Source organism: Schistocerca americana, chromosome 6, assembly GCF_021461395.2.
Source record: "Schistocerca americana isolate TAMUIC-IGC-003095 chromosome 6, iqSchAmer2.1, whole genome shotgun sequence".
In the NCBI taxonomy this organism is placed as follows: domain Eukaryota; kingdom Metazoa; phylum Arthropoda; class Insecta; order Orthoptera; family Acrididae; genus Schistocerca; species Schistocerca americana.
The window spans coordinates 573,269,884-573,294,042 of NC_060124.1; the positions used below are offsets into that span (position 1 = coordinate 573,269,884).

The window sequence follows — 24,159 nt, forward strand, 5'->3', positions numbered from 1 at the left end:
CAAAATTCTACACTCACTGCGAACAGATGGATATTAACACTGTTCGCAGTGAGTGTATAATTAATTTTTAGATCCAAATCGCCATATGAACAATAGTCATTGTGATTCGTTAAAGCAGAGTCCATATTCTTGTCGTAGAGTCAGCTTCCAGCACTACACTATGAAATAGCCATGTAACATCCTGTATAACATCTGAAGATGAGCCTGGGAAGGTTCGAAAACCGGTTTGTGGAATAAATAACTATTTAAAAATGTGTCTCCTTGCAGTTATCTGTAAGTATATGCTCAACGATTATTAACATTTATCTTTCTGAATACCTGAAGTATCTCCTCATAATCTGCAATGACAACAATAGCCTGATATTTGCTGGTGGAATATCGTTCTTTTATTTTGTAAATGAGTGAACAGCACATATTTCATCAAACATTCTATGGTCCATGAGTATTCAACTCTTTGGCAAGAGTTGTTTATGTTCTGTGAACTTATTTTACATTGCTGAAAATATTTGCATTTTTATTACAAAATTTTACATTCGTCTTTGTGTAGTACTGGTGTCCATACATGCGTTTTTTTTTAATTTGTGCGACGAAGCGCACCCTTGAGCGAATGTTCCTCATTCCTAGCTGGATACAGCCCGCCAGCCTGATGGTCTTCAGTTTTCCCGGTTCTGAAAAGAAAGCGGACAATTTATTTAATCTCAAGTAATATAAGTGCAAATCAGTTATGTAAAGTTGTCGTATTTAGTTGGGGTACTGGTCTCAATGCAGGTGTCCACACTACTCTTGTCTCTGCATGCCTCTTAATGTGCGTAGAACCGCTTTAACCTGCACGAACTAGTACCTGCTTGGGTTCACAAATTTAACGCCTACACCCCCCCCCCCCCAACTCCCCTGCCAACAATTTCCAAATTGAGGATTAATTCCTCAGTGCCTCACCATGTGCCTTATCAATGTCCACAACTTTTAGTCAAGCGGTGCCATAAATAGGTTTTCTCCCTGCCTCGCTTCAGTGAGTCTTCATTGGTTACCGTACCCACACTACTTAATAACTAAAGCTCGAAGGGTTCTCGTCTCAACTGTTTATCGTCCATGTTTCACTTCCGAACGATCCTACATACCGGACAATTACTTTCAGACAAGACTTTCTATCGTCAAAATTTATTTGAGTTCTATCCTTTTTCGTTTTTTCAGGAAAGCTTTAGTTTCCTACGTATCGCATCCGTAGTGATCGCTAAGACGAGCTCAGACGAGTTACAGCGCACACAGTATCGTTTGGACAGCCCCGCGTGCTGTTTGAATGAGAAGAATAACAATATCTAGTACAGTGGGAAGTGCTCTGTGCCATACAATGCACAGTGGTTTCCAGTAGGACTCTTGATATTTTTGTAAGTACAGGGAATTCAATATATCGAAAGAAAGTATCGATAAATCGACGGAATAAATATCGACGTACTTAGTTATAAAAATATCGGCAGCACATTGTAAATATACTGCCGGTTTTAGAGCTGTATATTTAAGTATTGGTTTATCATTAGGTATTCTGTAAATCAGCAAGCTAGCAGCCTGCTTATCGCCCTTAGAGCAAGAACTGAGAGGTAAACGATGCACGTTCACACTTGGCGATAACCACTTTGATAACAATCATAAATGCATGTAAAATGTGTCCGATGGGTCCGTCGTTCGGTGTTGTCACACATCGGATTTGTCCGGAACACTTCAAAAATGGTTCAAGTGACTCTGAACACTATGGGACTTAACATTTGATGTCATCAGTCCCCTAGAACTTAGAACTGCTTAAACCTAACTAACCTAAAGACATCACACACATCCATGCCCGAGGCAGGACTCGAACCTGCGACCGTAGCGGTCGCTCGATTCCAGACTGAAGCGCCTAGAACCGCTCGGCCACACAGGCCGGTGGAACACTTTATGTCAACATCCCTATTTTTTTCATTTTTGAAAACTGCAGCGACCTAGTAGTTGTAGTGTCATTATTGCGTGGTGAAGCTAAGGGTTGCAGTTTCTGCTGGTAGCGCCGAGCGCCGATCACATTTCCCCTCACAAGTCTCCGCCCACGACAAAGACCTGTCTTAATTAGATTTTTGTTCGTCATTTTCAGCAACTGTTTTTGAAGAATGTCGGTGTGAAGAAATAGCACACAAGTTGCGTTGCCGCGCAGGATTTGCCGAGCGGGCTAAGGCGCTGCAGTCATGGTCCCGGCGGAGGTTCGAGTCCTCTCTCGGGCATGGGTGTGTGTGTTTGTCCTTAGGATAATTTAGGTTAAGTAGTGTGTAAGCTTAGGGGCTGATGACCTTAGCAGTTAAGTCCCATAAGATTTCACACACAATTGAACATTTCCAAGTTGCGTTAAAAATTACTGTTTTGATATCCATATATCGATAGCCTTTGGGGATCCAGCCCTGGCAAAACTGTACCATCTGATGAGCAAGATGTATGAGACAGGCGATATACCCTCAGACTTTAAGAAGAATATAATAATTCCAATCCCAAAGAAAGCAGGTGTTGACAGATGTGAAAATTACCGAACTATCAGTTTAATAAGTCACGGCTGCAAAATACTAACGCGAATTCTTTACAGACGAATGGAAAACTGGTAGACGCCGACCTTGAGGAAGATCAGTTTGGATTCCGTAGAAATGTTGGAACACGTGAGGCAATACTGACCCTAAGACATATTTTAGAAGATAGATTAAGGAAAGGCAAGCCTACGTTTCTAGCATTTGTATAGAGAAAGCTTTTGACAATGTTGACTGGAATACTTTCTTTCAAATTCTGAAGGTGTCAGGGGTAAAATACAGGGAGTGGTAGGCTATTTACAATTTGTACAGAAACCAGACGGCAGTTATAAGAGTCGAGGGGCATGAAAGGGAAGCAGTGGTTGGGAAGGGAGTGAGACAGGGTTGTAGCCTATCCATGATGTTATTGAATCTGTATATTGAGCAAGGAGTAAACGAAATAAAAGAAAAATTGGGTGAATTAATTACAATCCATGTAGAAGAAATAAAAACTTTGAGGATCACCGACGACATTGTAATTCGGTCAGAGACAGCAAAGGACCTGGAAGAGCAGTTGAACGGAATGGACAGTATCTTGAAAGGAGCATATAAGATGAACAACAACAATAGCAAAACGAGGATAGTGAAATGTAGTCGAATTAAATCGGGTGATGCTGAGGGAATTAGATTAGGAAATGAGAAAGTAGTACATGAGTTTTGCTATTTGGGGAGCAAAATAACTGATGATGGTCGAACTAGAGAGGATATAACATGTAGACTGGCAATGGCAAGGAAAGCGTGTCTGAAGAAGAGGAATTTGTTAACATCGAGTATAGATTTAAGTGTCAGGAAGTCGTTTCTGAAAGTATTTGTATGTCTGTGTAGCCATGCATGGAGGTGAAACGTGGACGATAAATAGTTTAAACAAGAAGAGAATAGAAGCTTTCGAAATGTGGTGCTACAGAAAAATGCTGGTGGGTAGATCACATAACTAATGAGGAGGTACTGAATGCAATTGGGGAGAAGAGAAATTTGTGGCACAACTTGAGTAGAAGAAGGGATCGGTTGGTAGGACATGTTCTGAGGCATCAAGGGATCACCAATTTAGTATTGCAGGGCAGCGTGGAGGGTAAAAATTGTAGAGGGAGACGAAGAGATGAATACAGTAAGAAGATTCAGAAGGATGTGGGTGGCAGTAGTTATTCGGAAATGAAGAGAATTGCACAGGATAGAGTAGCGTGGTGGGCTGCATCAAACCAGTCTCAGGACTGAAGACCACTACAACATATCGATGTATCGGGATAAGAAACATCGCCTATACAGGGTGATTCACGAAGATTTGCAAATTGTTTTTTAACAAAACTGGTTTGCTGTTTCTTCACGTGGGAAATCTTACTGTCCAATTCACACTGTTCACCCCAGTGCGATCGTACTTCATCTTTTATGCCACATACACTTGTTTCACACAGTCACAGAGAAGGTTTGGACGTGACGAAAGCTCAAAAAGTAGTAAGACTCCTTCGAACAGTGAAAGTAAAATTACGTTTTACTACAATTTCAAATGAGCAGCTTCAAATGTTATCCGGAAATTGTGAAAAAAATATAATAAAAATAAAAATATCGGGGCTCGATATTGCTGTTTTGATGTCCATATATCGATATATGGGGGTAAGAAACATCGCCTGTACGGGGTGATTCACGAAAATAAGGAAATATTTTAATATGTTATTTTACAAGTAAAGAAAAAATTTCACATAAACATAGGTCCGCAAATGTTTAGTTACGGAGTTATGGCTAATAAAAGATTTTGCCTGATTAGCAATTTCACTAATATCAAGTAAAAACAAAACTGTACGAGGCTGAAGTTGAGCATGATTTCCATTTATTTTATTGTTATTGGTCTAGTGAATCTAATAAAACGCGTCCCAAACGTGTATCTGCAGCAGTTTTCCAGAACATCCAGAGAAGCAAAGATTATTATACAAGTAAATTTGTTTCTTTCCATTAAGAATGCAGAAATGTTTATGTCATTGTTGGGTATCGTTACTGGTTTGTTTCAGTCGTTTCCTACCCTTGAAATGAGTTTTCTGTATTGTCCAGAGAAAGAACATAATAACAACAGTGTATTTAAGTGAAACCACATAGTTTGTAGATTATTTATGAAATAGGGATGCCTAAATAAACGCAAATTATCTGACACATCATACAGTTTCAGTTAACGTTATTAAAATCATTTTTCCAAACTTAAATTCTCTACAACTTCTGTTGAAAACTTTGAGAATTTTCTGGAATTTAAAAAATAAATTGGGACAAGTAGTTAATAAATTCTTGCTTCTCTTGATGTTTCCAAAAGTACTGCAGATACACGTCTGGGAAATGCTTTATTAGATTCACCAGATCAATAACAACAAAATAAATGGAAATCGTGATTTACTTTAACCTTGTACAGTTTTTCGATGGTTTCATATTAGGGAAGTTGCTAAATTTCAGGCAAAATCTTATATTGTAACTTCGTAACTAAATATTTGCTGACCTATGTTTATATGAAACTTTTTTCTTTAGTTTTACTTGTAGAATAACATAATAAAATATTTGTAAATCTTCGTGAATCACCCTGTATATATCGATACTTTTGGTAAAAGCCGATACATCGATATTTTATCAACAGCTCTCTTTTCCAGAGTATCGATGAACATGGAGATTACGGAGGAATGGAGTTCAAAATACAGCCACAAAAAACATTCAAGATTAACTCACAAAGAACCCCTGGAGTGCGAGGTCACAAAAGGCCAATGGTGTTTATGGCATTCGACGCACCAAATATTGTCTACCAGGCAACCACGATATTGGCTGCTAATGGCAACAGGCGGCGGGACTGGAGGTATCCAGTGGTGTCCAGAGTTTGGTTGTTTGGGGGAGGAGACCAGACAGAAAGGTCATCGGTCTCATCGGATTAGGGAAGAATGGGGAACGAAGTCGGCTGTATCCTTTCAAAGGAACCATCCCGGCATTTGCCTGGAGCGATTTAGGGAAATCACGGAAAACCTAAATCAGGATGGCCGGACGCGGGATTGAACTGCCGTCCTCCCGAATGCGGGTCCACTGCGCCACCTGGCTCGGTGGTGTGCAGAGCATGAGGCTACGGAGCAGAGTTGAGCTGCTTAGTCGACGAGTAACTCACAACAGTGCTATAGCACTACAGGCGATGACACAAAGCAGAGAAATGGCCACAATAAACAAAGCTAACCTTGCATTATATCTACAACAGTTTCCGAAGTTGACATTTCGTCTGAAGGGAACCCAAGGAAATTTACAGAGAGAGAAAGAAATGGCAGATGAAATATTAGCGTTTCTGCAGGATGAATCAATGCAATGTTTGGTGTCATATCTGCTCGACTGCGTGGACAATGTACGGTGGAGTACATAGGAGACTATATGTGCTTAATTAATGAAAGTGATATTGAAACAGATGTCGAGCCACGAGGTTCATGATCCTTATCAGACGGGGAGCCACAGATCCCGTCTCCCATGAGACGTAGTAAACGACAAGCCTTGTCCATGAGCGGGCGGTAAACACAACTACGTACATGGAAGACCATCCGCAGCATAGTACAAGAATAATTATGAACAGATTTCGAATAAATACGTAGCACTATGACCGTGTTGTGCATAAGAAAAAATACGGATATTTAAGAGAGGAGAATCCGCACTTGTTACAAAAGCTGGTGTTCTCGCGTTCCGAGAACGCTCGATACACTTCACAGGATGTGTGTGATAGTGATCTTCTACGTTATGCACACGAAATTGAGCGCGATGTAGATTACAGTGATTTCAAGGGAAACAGTGAACTGTTGCATAGCTTCAAACAATGCTGCAGAATTGGAAGGGGTAAGATGAAATTTCAAACAAATCGTCAACTTCACAACGCACAGCAAACTGCACAATCGGCCCGAGAATTTGTAGATTGGATAAACAAACTTATCCCATCATACAGTAAGGAATTTGTTTTCAACTCCCACCAATCGGGATTTGAACACGAAATGCATATGAAAGGAACCCTCGAAATTAGAGGTACCAAGAGAGTTGTAACAAGCTCAACTAACATCAATGCCTTAACTCACTTGTATACAATTATGCTGACTCTTACTCTGGATGGTAAATTGGCTGGAAAGTTATTTATTGTGCTGTAAGATGTTGAAGATCCTCTGCTCCCTACGATTCTTTCTCGCATGCTTGAACTTTCGACGGCGGAAGGGCATGTTTACGTTAGAGCAAGTGAGGATGGTAAAATGGGCCTAAGAGAACTATAACTATGGTATGAGCACGACTTTCGGCCAATACCTGGTCAAAATAACTTGCGTGATTCCTGGTCTGCGTACAAAAATCATATTCCTTTGGAGCAAACGATCCATCCCAAAAAAAGCGTGCGACATTACAGTTCACACCACCTGGAACGACTGGGCAAATTCAGCTTCCGGATGTTTTTTTTTCCATGCCCATAAAACGTATTACCACACTATCTGCAGGTACGCTTTAAAGGATATCCAGTTTCACGCTAAGATCCACGAGAAACTGTTTCGCTTTCGGAAGCATGCATTCTATCAGTTGTCATCACCCCGTTGCAACGTGATTGTACATTCAATCTGAACGTCCAGTACGGTTTGCAGCTCCCAAGGAGTTCGCCTTCGATCTTGATGGTGTGAACTTGAGTGATCACTGTGGGGCACCAGTTTTCATTCTGGGTCCATTATGTAAGTTAATGGTTCGTTGTGGACATTTGTTAAATGTCGACGATGTCCATTTTGTGACGTGTAATACACAAATCCCATAGAAGGTCAATTTCTGTAGCTCCCTGACACTCATTTTCTGTCGTCCTCGTGACGCATGTGGTAAGACATTAGCAGCGAATTTTTTTCCTGTTAAAATTGTTAACACAACACTTTCAAATGAGCCTTGCTAAAGACTGAACTTGCTATCTCGCACTCGAGGGGTGCCTTGTGAGTGAAATAAAATTATCTGACATTTGTAGAGGGGATTTTAAGTCTAACTTGAAACATGTGTTCCAAATCCCTCAGCCTACCAATCAGGTGAATATTACATTATGTGATGACAGCGTATCCGGTACGTTTCAGGAATATGTGTAATTTGTAAGTTACCGTTCACGGTGTGCCCTGCTACAAATAATTTGTTGTATTAAGTTCGCAAGTGTCATCTGGCTATGATTTCTCGTATATCTAGCGTTTGTGGTTTTAGATGAGCTAAATGACACTGTGTTCAGAAGAAGGCAACCAAGCGTCGGTGAACGATAGATAGGAAGTATTGACTTGACAGGAGACATGAAGGGTAAAAACATGCTAAGCAAATATCGAGGACGGCGGTAAGTTTCTGGTGGGAATTATGGTAACACTGCTGCAACAGACTTGGTAGCCCTACGACGTTGCTATCCACAACACAAGTGAGTACCACATACGGGGGAACCTGCTCGACTGGAACGGACGGTGTGATGAGAAAAGAACATGAAATGATAGTAAATCAAACAAAAATGAAAGTAATGAGAAGTAGGAGAAGTGAGACTAACTTAACATGAAAAACATGGACTACAAAGAAGACGAAGTGAGGGAATTCTGTTACACTGGAGGCAAAATAGCAAGTGACGGACGAAGCAAGGAGGACACAAAGAGCACACTAGCACAGGCAAAGAACTCAGTCCTCACTACAAACAAAGTGAACTTGTATCAAATACACTCCTGGAAATTGAAATAAGAACACCGTGAATTCATTGTCCCAGGAAGGGGAAACTTTATTGACACATTCCTGGGGTCAGATACATCACATGATCACACTGACAGAACCACAGGCACATAGACACAGGCAACAGAGCATGCACAATGTCGGCACTAGTACAGTGTATATCCACCTTTCGCAGCAATGCAGGCCGCTATTCTCCCATGGAGACGATCGTAGAGATGCTGGATGTAGTCCTGTGGAACGGCTTGCCATGCCATTTCCACCTGGCGCCTCAGTTGGACCAGCGTTCGTGCTGGACGTGCAGACCGCGTGAGACGACGCTTCATCCAGTCCCAAACATGCTCAATGGGGGACAGATCCGGAGATCTTGCTGGCCAGGGTAGTTGACTTACACCTTCTAGAGCACGTTGGGCGGCACGGGATACATGCGGACGTGCATTGTCCTGTTGGAACAGCAAGTTCCCTTGCCGGTCTAGGAATGGTAGAACGATGGGTTCGATGACGGTTTGGATGTACCGTGCACTATTCAGTGTCCCCTCGACGATCACCAGTGGTGTACGGCCAGTGTAGGAGATCACTCCCCACACCATGATGCCGGGTGTTGGCCCTGTGTGCCTCGGTCGTATGCAGTCCTGATTGTGGCGCTCACCTGCACGGCGCCAAACACGCATACGACCATCATTGGCACCAAGGCAGAAGCGACTCTCATCGCTGAAGACGACACGTCTCCATTCGTCCCTCCATTCACGCCTGTCGCGACACCACTGGAGGCGGGCTGCACGATGTTGGGGCGTGAGCGGAAGACGGCCTAACGGTGTGCGGGACCGTAGCCCAGCTTCATGGAGACGGTTGCGAATGGTCCTCGCCGATACCCCAGAAGCAACAGTGTCCCTAATTTGCTGGGAAGTGGCGGTGCGGTCCCCTACGGCACTGCGTAGGATCCTACGGTCTTGGCGTGCATCCGTGCGTCGCTGCGGTCCGGTCCCAGGTCGACGGGCACGTGCACCTTCCGCCGACCACTGGCGACAACATCGATGTACTGTGGAGACCTCACGCCCCACGTGTTGAGCAATTCGGCGGTACGTCCACCCGGCCTCCCGCATGCCCACTATACGCCCTCGCTCAAAGTCCGTCAACTGCACATACGGTTCACGTCCACGCTGTCGCGGCATGCTACCAGTGTTAAAGACTGCGATGGAGCTCCGTATGCCACGGCAAACTGGCTGAAACTGACGGCGGCGGTGCACAAATGCTGCGCAGCTAGCGCCATTCGACGGCCAACACCGCGGTTCCTGGTGTGTCCGCTGTGCCGTGCGTGTGATCATTGCTTGTACAGCCCTCTCGCAGTGTCCGGAGCAAGTATGGTGGGTCTGACACACCGGTGTCAATGTGTTCTTTTTTCCATTTCCAGGAGTGTATATTCTGAGAATGCACGCGTGTAGCACAGTAACATACCGAGGTGACTCATGGACTGTGGGGAAACCGGAAAAGAAGAGGATCGAATCGACTGAGGCGTGGTGTTAAGAGTTAGGGGGACTGATACAGTAAGTAATGAAGATGTAAGGGTCTCCGCAGAATCGACGAGGAGAGGAACATGTGCAAAGTATTGACCAGAAGAACTGTCAGGGTGACAGGACACGTGTTAAGACATCATGGTACTAGACTGTTCTGTGGGGGATAAAAACTGCAGGGGAAGACATCGATAGGGATACATACAACAGTTAATTGTGGACGCATGTGCAAATGTTACTCTGAGATTAAGAGTTAGTTTAAGACTGATGAGAGAAGGGAAAAAGAGAAAATAGTGATTTCAAATGGCTCTGAGCACTATGGGACTTAACATCTATGGTCATAAGTCCCCTAGAACTTAGAACTACTTAAACCTAACTAACCTATGGACATCACACAACATCCAGTCATCACGAGGCAGAGAAAATCCCTTACTCCCCCGGGAATCGAACCCGGGAAGCCGGGCGTGGGAAGCGAGAACGCTACCGCACGACCACGAGCTGCGGATAAAATAGTGATTTGTAAAGTCTTCAGTAACACCACGATTGAAATTGAACGTAGAGTATTTTCTGTCAGTTTTATAGCATGAATCCTTGTATAAGGCAGTAATCCTTTTCTGTGGAGGGAGAGTAAATTCAAAACTGATTAATTTACTAAAACGAAAGCAGACGACCGACGCGAGTGCCTTTGCTAACAGCGCGACATGGCTTGCAGAGCCTGTTCTGGGCTCGTAACGGTATCGGTTGAAACCTAGACGACTGGAAACGGTGGCCTGGTCAGGTGAGTCCCGATGTCATTTGATAAGAGCCGATGGTAGGGTTGCTGTGTGGCGCAGAATCCACAAAGGCACGGACGCAAGTTGTTAACAAGGTACTGTGCAAGCTGATGACTGTTTCATAATGGAGTGAGCTGTGTCAACATAGAACTGACTGGGTCCTCTGGTCCAACTGAACCACTCAATTACCATTTGACCTCGTTCAATGATTTCATGTTCCCAAACAAAGATGGTTTTTATGGATCCACAGTGCCACTGGGTGACAGTTGTTTGCGATTGGTTTGAAGAACATTCTGCACAGTATGAGCGGATGATTTCGTCAATCAGATCGCCCAACATGAATGCAATCGAACATTTATCGGATATAATCGCACCGGTAACAATTTCGCAATTATAGATGACAGCATGGATCAGTATTTCCGCAGGGCACTTCCAACTATTTGTTGAGTCCACGCCACGTCGAGCTGCTGCATTGCGCCGGGAAAAAGGAAGTCGGACACGATATCAGGAGGTTTCCCACGACTTTTGTAATCTCTGCGTGTGCACCTACAATATTACACTCAAAAATGGTTCAAATGGCTCTGAGTACTATGGGACTTAACATCTGACGTTATCAGTTCCCTAGAACTTAGAACTACTTAAACCTAACTAACCTAAGGACATCACACACATCCATGCCCGAGGCAGGATTCGAACCTGCGACCGTAGCAGTCGCGCGGTCCCGGACTGAAGTGCCTAGAACCGCTCGGCCACCCCGGCCGGCCACCATTACCTCATGGTACTACACAGAACTCAGGAAATATAACGTCGTAAACACTATCATGTGTGAAAAACTGCAGTATCGTGCATGAAGTTTTTATGTATTAATTCTTTACTGCTACGACACTGCTATAGTCGAGGCAGTTTAAGGAAACCTCTAATTTCTGGCTACGGTTTTGACAGCTGTCAACTTCGAAACGCAAACGGCTGTAGGAAAAGAAAATCACCATCCATGAAACTACGAACGGACATTCCCATAAAGACGTTTACAAAATCGCATTCCAGACACGCGAAGCACCTTTGCCCAGCGTACAGGATCTTACTGCGATATTACACTGCAGTCACAGTTCATTTTTCTCATTCTAATAGAAAACTTGCAAAATGAATGTCCTAGGAATTTCGGGTTTGCAACTAGTGCACCTACAAAAGCGGAGTGCATCAGTAGAGCGCCGGCCGAAGTGGCCGTGCGGTTCTAGGCGCTGCAGTCTGGAACCGCGAGACCGCTACGGTCGCAGGTTCGAATCCTGCCTCGGGCATGGATGTGTGTGGTGTCCTTAGGTTAGTTAGGTTTCACTAGTTCTAAGTTCTAGGGGACTAATGACCTCAGAAGTTGAGTCCCATAGTGCTCAGAGCCATCAATAGAGCACAATGCATTCAAGTGAACTCCCGTCCACAAGAGGTTACTTTTGACTTGCATCCATTGAAACATTCACATTTCGTCCGAAGTAGTACTTACGAACGCTCGTTGAGATACAGTGAAAGCAAGCAGCATGCAAATACAGCTGCATGTTTTAACAATTCCCAGCCTCTGTGTGAATAAAATAATCCTGACACTCGATATGTTGCGGAATCGTGATCTTGTTTATAATCGGTTTGACGGGAACTGTCTTGGCCTCAGGAGAACAAGCTCCGAATTCGCATACAGCGCAGGCAACCGAGATTTGCAGTTCTGGAGGAGCAGATGTGACACACAGACGTTAGGATCGCGTGCAAGTTTTGCATCACCTGCACATTGTGTCTCCTAATTGCGTTGTATAAACGTGTACAGGATAGTGGTGCCACATCTGAATGTTAATGGGATGTGCGATTTTCTCCATTGCAGCTGACCGGTAGGAGGCGCATGCACCGTGAGTCATCAGCACCAGAAAAGAAACAAGAAGAGATGCTGGTGCTGATGACTCACGGCGCATGCGCCTCCTACTGGTCAGCTGCAATGGAGAAAATCACACATCCCATTAACATTCAGAAGTGGCACTACATCCTGTACATGTATATATACCAAGTTGCACGGTTGGTCTGTTTGATCCAAAAGTGATGGACTTTCGGTTTCGTTGCTGCAGATGTCACTTTTCATGTGTCAGGTTGTGGAGACGCTACAGACAGACAAGTCAGTACACAATGCTAGTTGGAAAAGGTCGCTGATGCATTACAGCTCCAAGTGGAGACCGATCTCTGGCGCTCTCTGGGTTGCGCCATCGCCCTGATATCGCCAGATCGCCGCAAGAACATCACAGAAAAGGCCACTGGAGCCGCTGTGTCCGATCAGACTGTAATGAACAGATATGCTACGAGAAAGACTACCACGACCCAGACGTCCCGTTCGAGTACTCCGCTTGACACAACAGCTAGCAGCCCACCTTCAGCTCTGCCGTTCCCATGTCAGCTGGCAACTTCATTACTGGCGAGTCCAGATGGCCTCAGGTGGAAGTTGATGGCCTTGTTCATGTGCGGAGACTTGTGGCTGGAGGTACCTGCCAAACATTGTCTAGGAAATCGACAGACGTATTGCTGGGGGGGGGGGGGGGGGCTTCAGTGCTGATAACCACACGGATCTTGTCCTTGTGCCTCGTCGCCTTACCGCCAGGCAGTGTATCGAACAGATCTTGTTGGACTGTGTTGTGGCTGCTGCATACGATGGTGGCCCTGAATTCCTGCTAATCCAGGGCCTACGTGGTGGGCACCAGCACTAATGTCTTACGAAGCCTGGACATTGAAGTAATGGAACGGCCAGTGGTGTGTCGCAATCTAAACCCCATGGTGCATAATTGGGACACGCTTCACAGACTTGTTAGAGGTCGTCTCGTTCCACCACAGACTCTCCAAGAAATCTCGTGGGCTCACATTGAAGAATGGGATTGGACACCACAGGGTGACCTTTGTAGACTTACATTGAACTTGCCTCATAGGTGTCAGGCAGTGATTAACAATTACACAGGGCATAAAAGTTACTCAAGATCTCAAATTCCAATGAAAACTACCCACGATGACAGGATCAGTGATTGTTTCCACATTCTTTTCGACACCTGCCTGACATTGCAGTTCTTTTTATATAAACCATCGAGGATGTAATGATGTTTCGTTGTGTACTTAATTTGTTTGAGGTGAAAAATTATAATTTCGCAACATACCTGGTCCTCAGTTATTACAGTGGAGTATGGCAGATGCCCAAAGCCAGGCTCCCATAATTCTTTTCACAATATGGGTGTGGATATTACGATCATTGGCACGCTAACATGGACCCACTGCAGTGTGCTAGTTGTTTCTTTTCTGCATGAAACAGTCTTCCTGCAAACACATCACACAATTTCCTACCTGATGTTTCCTGCACAGTCATAACTGCTCCACTAAGTGGGCAACACCTGTCAGTACATGCCAACTGTTTTAGCGTCAACGCATCCCCAGTTCAAGAACTGACTTGCAGCATATGGGAAAATAAGCGTTAACGCCTTGCTCTTTCCGCAAGTACTTGGATGTACTAACCAACCTACAAACATACTACTCCTAATATCTACACTACCGGCCATTAAAATTGCTACATCAAGAAGAAATTCAGATGATAAACGGGTATCCGTTGGAGAAATATATTGTACTAGAACTGACATGCTATTACATTTTCACGCAATTTGGGTGCATAGATCCTGAGAAATCAGTACCCAGAACAACCACCTCTGGCCGTAATAACGGCCTTGATACTCCTGGGCATTGAGTCAAACAGAGCTTGGATGGCGCGTACAGATACAGCTGCCCATGCAGCTTCAACACAATACCACAGTTCATCAAGAGTAGTCACTGGCGTATTATGACGAGCCAGTTGCTCGGCCACCAGTGATCAGACGTTTTCAATTGGTGAGAGATCTGGAGAATGTGCTGGTCAAGGCAGCAGTCGAGCATTTTCTGTCTCCAGAAAGGTCCGTAGAGCACCTGCAACATGCGGTCGTGCATTATCCTGTTGAAATGTAGGGTTTCACAGGGATCGAATGAAGGGTAGAGCCACGGGTCGTAACACATCTGAAATATAACGTTCACTGCTCAAAGTGCCGTCAATGCGAACAAGAGGTGACCGAGACGTGTAACCAATGGCACCCCATACCATCACGCCGGGTGATACGCCAGTATGGCGATGACGAATACACGCTTCCAATGTGCGTTCACCGCGATGTCGCATAACATGGATGCGACCACCATGATGCTGTAAGCAGAACCTGAATTCATCAGAAAAAATGACGTTTTGCGATTGGTGCACCCAGGTTCGTCGTCGAGTACACCATCGCAGGCTCTCCTATCTGTGATGCATCGTCAATGCTAACCGCAGCCATGATCTCCGAGCTGATAGTCCATGCTGCTGCAAACGTCGTAGAACTGTTCTTGCAGATGGTTATTGTCTTACAAACGTCCCCATCCGTTGACTCAGGGATCGATACGTGGCTGCACTATCCGTTAAAGCCATGCGGATAGGATGCCTGTCATCTCGACTGCTAGTGATACGAGGCCGTTGGGATCCAGCACGGCGTTCCGTATTACCCTCCTGAACCAACAGATTCCATATTCTGCTAACAGTCATTGGATCTCGACCAACGCGAGCAGCAATGTTGCGATACGATAAACCGCAATCGCGATAGGCTACAATCCGACCTTTATCAAAGTCGGAAACGTGATGGTTCGCATTTCTCTTCCTTACACGAGGCATCACAACAACGTTTCACCAGGCAACGCCGGTCAACTACTGTTTGTGTATGAGAAATCGGTTGAAAACTTTCCTCATGTCAGTACGTTGTAGGTATTCCCACCGGCGCCAACCTTCTGTGAATGCTCTGAAAAGCTAATCATTTGCATATCACAGCATCTTCTTGCTGTCGGTTAAATTTCGCGTCTGTAGCACGTCATCTTCGTGGTGTGGCAATTTTAATGGTCAGTAATGTATAATAATTGGTCTGTAGATAATGTCAACAGAGATGCAATATTGTTCAGTACACTTTCATCAGTCACCAATAAAAATACCTGCAGTTATACCCCCAACACCCTGTATGCAATAACCACAGAAATCAGTGCGGAACGTACGACGAAGCTATCCGTGAGGACAGAGCGGCGAAATTTGGAGTTAATTGGCTACGTTTGAGTAGAATTGCCAATGCTAAAAGATAAGCAATACTGCGTGAAATAACCGCAGAAATCAATGTGGAACGTACGACGAATGTATCCGTTAGGACAGTGCGGCGAAATTTTCAGTTAATGGGCTCTGGCAGCAGACGACCGACGCGAGAGCCTCTGGTAACAGCGCGACATCGCCTGCTGCGTCCCTGCTGCGTTCATGGTGGTATCGGTTGCTGCTTAGACTACTTGGAAACCGTGGCCTGGCCGAGTGAGTCCCGACTTCAGTCAGATACCTAGCCGAACGTCCCGCACGGTTCGTAACTTCCAAGGAGTTCGCCTTCGATCTTGATGGAGTGAGATTTAGTTATCACTGTGACGGGCCAGTTTTCATTCTGGGTCCATTGTGTAGATTAATGCTTTGTTTTGAACATTTCTTGGGTGTCGACAATCTCTATTTTGTGAAGTATAATACACACATCCCATAGAAATTTTGATCCAATTTTTCTGTTGGTTCTTCATACACAAAGCTCATTATCTTACATTCCAGATAGCAATTTTATTGATATAGTTCCCACACTTTTTTTAGCTTCATCTTCACTTTGCATACATCTACAGCTAGTAGTAAAAGAAATTTTCCAAAACTGTCAACTTCAGCTGTAGAAAAGAATACTTTTTAGTCAACGCATTCCGAGTCCACTTTGAAAGATTTTGCTAATATGAAGGTTAGAAAAGTATCAATGGTAGTGTTCCAGTGTTGCAGACCCAACGAGGCCATGGACGCAAGTTGTGAACAAGACACTGTGCAAGCTGCTGGCGGCTCCGTAATGGTGTGGGCTGTGTTTACATGGAATGGACTGGATCATCTGGCGCAACCGAACCGATCATTGACCGGAAATGGTTACGTTCGGCTACTTGGAGACTATTTCCAGCCCTTCGTGGAGATCACTTACATGGATGACAAAGCGCCAAGTCAGCGGCCCACAATTGTTCGCGATGGTTTGTAGAACGTTCTGGACAGCTAGAGCGAATGATTTGTGCACACGGATCGCCCGACATGAATCCTATCGAACGCTTACGGGAGATAATCGAGAGCTCAGTTCGTGCATAAACTCCTGTATTGGTAACATTTTCGCAATTACGGACGGCTGTAGAGGCAGCATTGCACAATATTTCTGCAGAGGAATTCCAAGGACTCGTGGAGTCCGTCGCACATCGAGTTGCTACAATACGCCGAGCAAAGTGAAGTCTGACGCGATGTTAGGAGGTACGCCGTAACCTCTGAAGGTCACCTTAGTGCACGTCCCACTAAAGTAACGCGCAGTTTTCAGCGTTGGGACGTTTGTATCTCAAATGATTCTAGTGCTGCCATGTAGCGAGGCGCTTTCGGAACGTGCGGAAAAGTACATCGGACCACGGAATTGGTACAAAGAAGGTTTTGAGTGATCAAGTGGGGAGGTGTGTTTGTAGGTGCCATATTATGTTTGTTTCACAAAAAAGAGGTCAAATCATCGCCTTCTCCATTCCAAGAATCTGTGAATTGTATTTTCTTACATATCATAGACATTGTTCTGAAACATTACTACACATCTAGTAATTCTGCTAGTAGTGGGCCGTTTATGTCCCAGGCAACTTCATGGAAAGAAAAAAGGTTGGTACGTGACAGCTCAAAACATTTTCCAAATGTTATATTCAGAACTTGAGTGCTATATTTTACGTTTTTCATTGTCAGGAGAATAAATGTGTTTCGGTACTGATTTGTCGCACTTTTTTCCATAATTGCGATCGTTACAAAATCATTCTAAAATTAAAAGTTTGTCTATGAAATCGTAGGTTCACATGAATCTACACCGAAGCGTCAAAGAAACTAGTGTAGGCATGCGTATTCAAATACAGAGATATGTAAACAGGCAAAATGCTGCGCTGCGATTGGCAATCCCTATATAAGACAACAGTTGTTAGGTCGGTTGCTGCTGCTACAATGGCAGGTTATCAAGATTTAAGTGAGTTTGAACGTGATGTTATAGTCAGCGCACGAGCGACGTGGCACAGCATCTCCGAGGTAGCGATAAAATGGGGATAGCCGGCCGGTGTGACCGTGCGGTTCTAGGCGCTACAGTCTGGAGCCGGGCGACCGCTACGGTCGCAGGTTCGAATCCTGCCTCGGGCATGGATGTGTGTGATGTCCTTAGGTTAGTTAGGTTTAATTAGTTCTAAGTTCTAGGCGACTGATGACCTCAGTAGTTAAGTCGCATAGGGCTCAGAGCCATTTGAACCATTTTTTTTAAAATGGGGATTTTCCCGTACGGCCACTACACGAGCGTACCTTGAATATCATAATCTGGTAGTTCATCAAATCTCTGACATTGTTGCCGCCGGATAAATAACCTGCAAGAACTAGATCAACGACGACTGAAGAGAATCGGTCAACGTGACAGAAGTGAAACCTTTCATGTTTCATGTACTTCGACTGTTACAACGGCAGTCTTATTTCTGTCCAAGTTGTAAATAACTTGGCGTTTCGTGTGTACTATCAATGGTACTTTCGGTATTGAATCAAGCGTTGTCAATATGCGGCATTGCAATAATGAATTTAATTGTCATTACATAGTGTTAATCAGTTAGGACGATTACATCACATCTCACATGTGTGGCGAATGAAATCCTTAATTTAAAAAATGTCGTTCACCCTAGTGTCGCTACCCTCACGCTTACATCTTCAACAAGTATCAGGCATGGAATTAAAAATTAATAAGGTAGTCTACACTTCACACTGTAACCCGCCAGTATATTTTTGGTCCATCACACAACAACATTATGTGCACAGTCGGACGTTCCAGAAAACGCATGTGCCTTCTGTGATAAATTAACTCTTGACCTTTCGTTGCAAATTAATTACTTTTGGTGCTTCACTTCTTTCAGTGACAGATACGACGAAACACGGGAGAAGGTTGGCCACACAAGAGACACACAGCATTTGGCTTTCTCTCTCGCCCCCTCCCCTCCCTTACACGTTAATTCGCTTCCCTTGCGTTCTTAGTAAGACCTCTAAGAAGAAATCTAAATCAACTGGTCGTGGAAAATTCAAATCCTCCAGAATCATCGTGAAAATCGGTTTTGTTTCTTTTGAAATAAGCAATACAAAGACATTCCTCTGTAACAGAAATAGAGTTTTAAAGTGTTAGATAGCAGCAGAAGTATCTATTATTAATCTTTTAAGGAAATTGTCCAGGGCTTTAAAACCTTTTAGCAGAATCAAAAAGAACTAGACATGCTGAACTGTTATAGTTTTAATAAAAATGTGAATCTGCTGAACTGAATGGAACGAATGAAAATAAAAATTTATGTTATTCTGTTTGAGTGTTTCTTCTTCTTCTTTATTTTATGCCATCTTAGGAGCACGTTACTTCCGGTCTTAATTTAGTCCGATATTCTTCCTTTCTCGTACTTTGCAAGCTTTTTCACCCTATCTTCATGAACATTTCTTAGCTTAATAACGGAAATTTTTAATTCTGTAATTTTCCAATTATTTCGTTTTCCATAGGGAAAAATGGGACAGAGCTAAACAAAATCATCTAATTTTATACTGATGTTTTAAACATAAGATATTCCTTGACTGCGTAAGTTGTGAGTTCCACGTCAAGAAAACTCAACACCGAGTAGTTAAATTTTCGAAAATTTACATGAAAGAACTTAAAAAGTGCCACAACACGACGTGGCATCGACTCGACTAATGTCTGAAGTAGTGCTGGAGAGAACCGACACCATGAATCCTGCAGGGTTGTCCATAATTCCGTAAGAGTACGAGTGGGTTGAGATCTCTTCTGAACAGCACATTGCAAAGCATCCCAGGTATGTTCAGTAATGTTCATGTATGGGGAGTTTGGTGGCCAGTGGAAGTGTTTAAATTGAGAAGAATGTTCCTGGAGCCACTCTGTAGCAATTCTGGACGTGTGGGGTGTCGCATTGTCCTGCTGGAATTGACCAAGTCCGTCGGAATGCACAATGGACACGAATGGACGCAGGTGATCAGACAGCATGCATACGCACGTGTCACCTGTCAGAGACGTATCTAGACGTTTGAGGGCTCCCATATCACGCTAGCTGCACGCGCCCCACACCATTACAGAGCCTCGAGGAGCTTGAACAGTCCCCTACTTACATGCACGGTCCATGGGTTCATGTGGTTGTCTCCATACCCGTACACGTCCAATGTTGGTGTTGACGGGCCCAGGCGAGGCCTGGTGCACTCATCAACCGTGCACGAGTGGACCTTCATCTCCGAAAGCTCATATCGATGATATTTCGTTGAATGGTTCACAAGCTGACACTTGTTGTTGGTCCAGCACTGAAATCTGCAGCAATTTGCGGGAGAGTTGTACTTCTGTCACGGTTAAAAGATTCCCTTCAGTCGTCGTTGGTCCCGTTCTTGCAGGACCTTTTTCTGGCCCCAGCGATTTCGGAGATTTGATGTTCTACCGGTTTCCTGATATTCAGGGCGCATTCGTGAAATGGTCGTACAGGAAAATCCCCAGTTCATCGCTACCTCGAAGATACTGTGTCCCACCGCTCGCGCGCTGACTGTAACACCACATTCAATGTCACTTAAATCTTGATAAGCCGTCATTGTAGCAGCCGTAACCGATGTAACAACTGCGCCAGACCCTTGTTGTCTTACATAGACGTTGCCGACCGCAGCGCTGTATTCTGCCTGTTTACATATCGCTGTATTTGAATACGCGTGCCTATACCAGTTTCTTTGGCGCTTCAGTGTATAATTGTTGTTCCAAACCGATAATCAGAGAACTCGTAGGTGGCGATTAAAACAAAACAGCCATGTCGTGAGAGAAGTGCAACTCAGACGGTGCACCTCATGCTGATACGGTAAATTAAAGAATTGTACACCAGAACCAGACAACCCGTTTGCATAATGATATAAGAGTTTTAGCGAATGATTGAGTTTACTTACATCTTGTATATGAATGGTGCGTACGCATTTTCCGTTGACGTTAGTCGTGTCGTCCGGGCACCTGGGAGGCAGTGTAATAGCCGCACCAGGCGCTCTTCCGGACGGAGGCGGCAAGTCGATTGCTGTGTGGGACGGCGCCGTACGGTTGTCCGACGTACTGGCCGCGCTGACGTGGAGCACCATAATGACGCACAGTACGCGCACCGACATACGCATGGTACTAGTTCGCTGCACAGAATAACGTACTGACGGCTTAGCGTCTGCCTTTGTAGCCTCAGCTCAACGGAAATAACGTCACGCTAATCTCTGGAAATGTTGCGAGAGAGTGCATTATGCAAATAGAAACCAGTTACGCGGTGACACCACGCAGAACGGTATTCGTCTTTCCGTGTTCCTTTCTCGAAAATGCACACGGAAAAACCAACAGACAGGTGAGAATTCAATTACTGGCGATCTTGGAGCAGTGTTTCCGTTTTAGTGTCGTTACGTAATGACTTCGCACAAGAAGAAAGATGTAACAGACAAACATGATGAAGCAGCTAAGTTGTCGGTAAGGTGGATTACGCAACGTAGACTCCCGTCATGTTCGAGTCTCTCTGCTGGACTCCAGGAGATGACGAGTGATCTCCCGGGCGACCGGGTTGGAGGGGGGCAGCTGACGTTAGAAGACAGATGGTAACGATATGGATGCTTTTAGCCAGAGACAGGGATCTCTGCGTGGAGAAGAATAGAGGGGAGATTTATCAGGGAGTGGTTGACGTACGAATCAAATTAGTCAGGTTTCTTGCGTGCTTGTGCTTAAAAACCACAAATAATTGGTCGCAAGTTTATTCCTAACTTCTAATGTAGTATGTCAATTACGATGTCCTACTTTGGAAACTATGCAAGACAAAACGTCGAACGTTCAGCCTTCCGGAGCGGCTTGCTAACTGACGCCAAGTCAGAGTTTCACGGCATTCGGAGACTGCGGGAAAAGTTCAATCTCGGAATTGTCCAAACACCTGTCTCCTGGAATATTCACCACTGCTGCTGAAACATTCTGCCTTCCTGGATAAAAGAAATGACTGGGAAGCTGCTGTAAATGTAACTCTCTGCGCCAGGTCCCTGGTCGTCGCTTTGAAAAGTGCTGCATGCCATGTGCGACGCGTTGCCGCTACGCTGGGCTGACCTGGAATGGTAGGTAGATTTGCAGACGACACGGATGCCGGCTCCATGCTGCCGCTCGTGCTGGCCACCCCCACACCACCCCAATGGGAGTTAGATCGCCTGCCGTGCAGGGTAGTACGTCATATGTCCGGACAGGACTCGCAGAAGTTCCGGTCATCTTTTGTCACCGGCGTTCAGCCCTATGGAGGGAGGAGGGAGGCGGTGAGGTCGACCCTACGCAGGGGGCAGCGTGTCAGGTAAAACCAGACACGCCAGACGGCGCGAGCCACGGTTCGCTGGTGACATTGCTATCCCGTATGAAAGTGAAGAACAATTACGTGATCTGCTGAATCGAATAAACAGTCTACTGAGCACAGAATATGGACTGAGAGTAAAACGAAGTAAGACGAAAGTAATGAGAAGTAGTGCGGTATTGGAAGAGCGGGAAGGGGGAGGAGGAAAACTCCTCTGTCGCTTCTCAATTGTCTGGAACAAGACCCGCCGTCTAGGGATAGCGTCTTTGATTAGTAATCGTAACGTCATAGATGCCTGGTTTGAAACCCGCCGCCCCTTAAATTTTGATTAATAATCGGAATTTACGGCCGAAGACTTCTGGCATGAGAAGTCACCCTCGTTATGCCAACGGCCTTATCAAATAGGACGGACGAGCGGTCACAGGTTCACGGCACTCTCTTGTTCTTGGAGTGGGAAACTCCCCCTAAAGGCGGAAGAATCAGCAATGACCAACGGCATGAGGATGCGCAAGGCAATGTAAAACACTGCATTAAAGATACATAGCGTGTACCCACAGGACATGTGGCCTGTAATTGAAAAAATATCATGGTGATCACTCAGTAGGCAAAAGATTCTGGAATAGTCCCCCATTCGGATCTCCGAGACGGGACTGCCAAAGGGGAGGTGACCATGAGAAAAAGATTGAATAATCAACGAAACTATAACGTTCTACGAATCGGGGTGTGCAACGTCAGAAGCGTCAACATGGGATCTGAAAACGGAAATGCAAAGGCTCCGTCTAAATATAGTAGGGGTCGGTGAAATAAAATGGAAAGAAGACAAGGATTTTTGGTGTGATGAGTATAGGGTAATATCAACAGCAGGATTCGTTACGAATAGGAAGCTTGGGCAGAGAATGAGTTACTGCGAACAGTTCAATAATAGGAACGTTCTTATTAGAGTCGACAGCAAACCAATACCGACATGGCTGTTTTGTTTTAATCGCCACCATGTCTCTCACGACGTCCCAGGCTGAAAATGAAGAGACAGAGGGAATATATTAGGACATTGAAAAGGTAATACAGTACGTAAAAGGAGATCAAAATCTGATAGTCATGGGGGACAGAATGCAGTTGTAGGGGAAGGAGTAGAAGAAAGGGTTACAGGATGATATGGGCTTGGTACTAGGAATGAGAGAGCACAAAGACCAGTTGAGTTCTGCAATAAATTTCAGCTGGTAATAGCGAATACTCTGTTCAAGAATCACAAGAGGAGGAGGTATATTTGGAAAAGACCGGGCGATACGGAAGGATTTCAGTTGTTATACCATTGTTAGGCAGAAATTCCGAAATCAGATACTGGATTGTAAGGCGTACCCACGAGCAGATATATACTGAGATCACAATTTTGTAGTGAAGAAGAGTGGGTTGAAGTTTAAGAGAATAGTGAGAAAGAATCAATATGCAAAGAAGCCGGATACGGAAGTACTAAGGAATAACGAGACACGTTTGAAGTTCTCTAAAGCTGTAGATACAGCAGTGAGGAATAGCTCAGTAGGCAGTATAGTTAAAGAGGAATGGACATCTCTAAAACGGGCAATCACAGAAGTTGGAAAGAAAAACGTAGGTACAAAGAAGGTAACTGCGAAGATGCCATGGGTAACAGAAGAAATACTTCAGTTGATCGATGAAGGGAGGTAGTTCAAACATGATCAGGGAAATTCAGTAATGCAGAAATACAAGTCGCTGAATAATCAAATAAAAATGAAGTGTACGGAAACTAAGACGAAATGGCTGCCTGAAAAATGTGAAGAAATCGAAAAAGAAATGATTATCGGAAGAACTGATGAAGCATATAGGAAGGTCAAAACGACGTTCGGTGAAATTAAAAGCGAGGGTGGTAAACATTAAGAGTGCAACGGGAATTCCACTGTTAAATGCAGAGGAGAGAGCTGATAGGTGGAAAGAATACATAGAAAGTCTCTATGAGGGGGAAGATTTATCTGATGTGACAGAAGAAGAAACAGGAGACGATTTAGAAGAGACAGAGGATCCAGTATTAGAATCAGAATTTATAATAGCTTTAGAGGACTTAAGAATCAAATAAGGCAGATGGGATAGATAACATTCCATCAG

The 24,159-nt window shown here is 44.5% G+C and overlaps 1 long non-coding RNA gene across 1 annotated transcript; it reads right to left on the reverse strand.

Moving 5' to 3' along the window:
* Positions 1 to 493: 493 nt before the first annotated feature.
* Positions 494 to 21,015, reverse strand: LOC124619838. The gene is made up of 2 exons (XR_006980141.1): positions 20,645 to 21,015; positions 494 to 668 (listed from the first exon to the last, which is right to left on the reverse strand). It is a non-coding gene; the product is annotated as an uncharacterized LOC124619838 (long non-coding RNA).
* Positions 21,016 to 24,159: the final 3,144 nt, after the last annotated feature.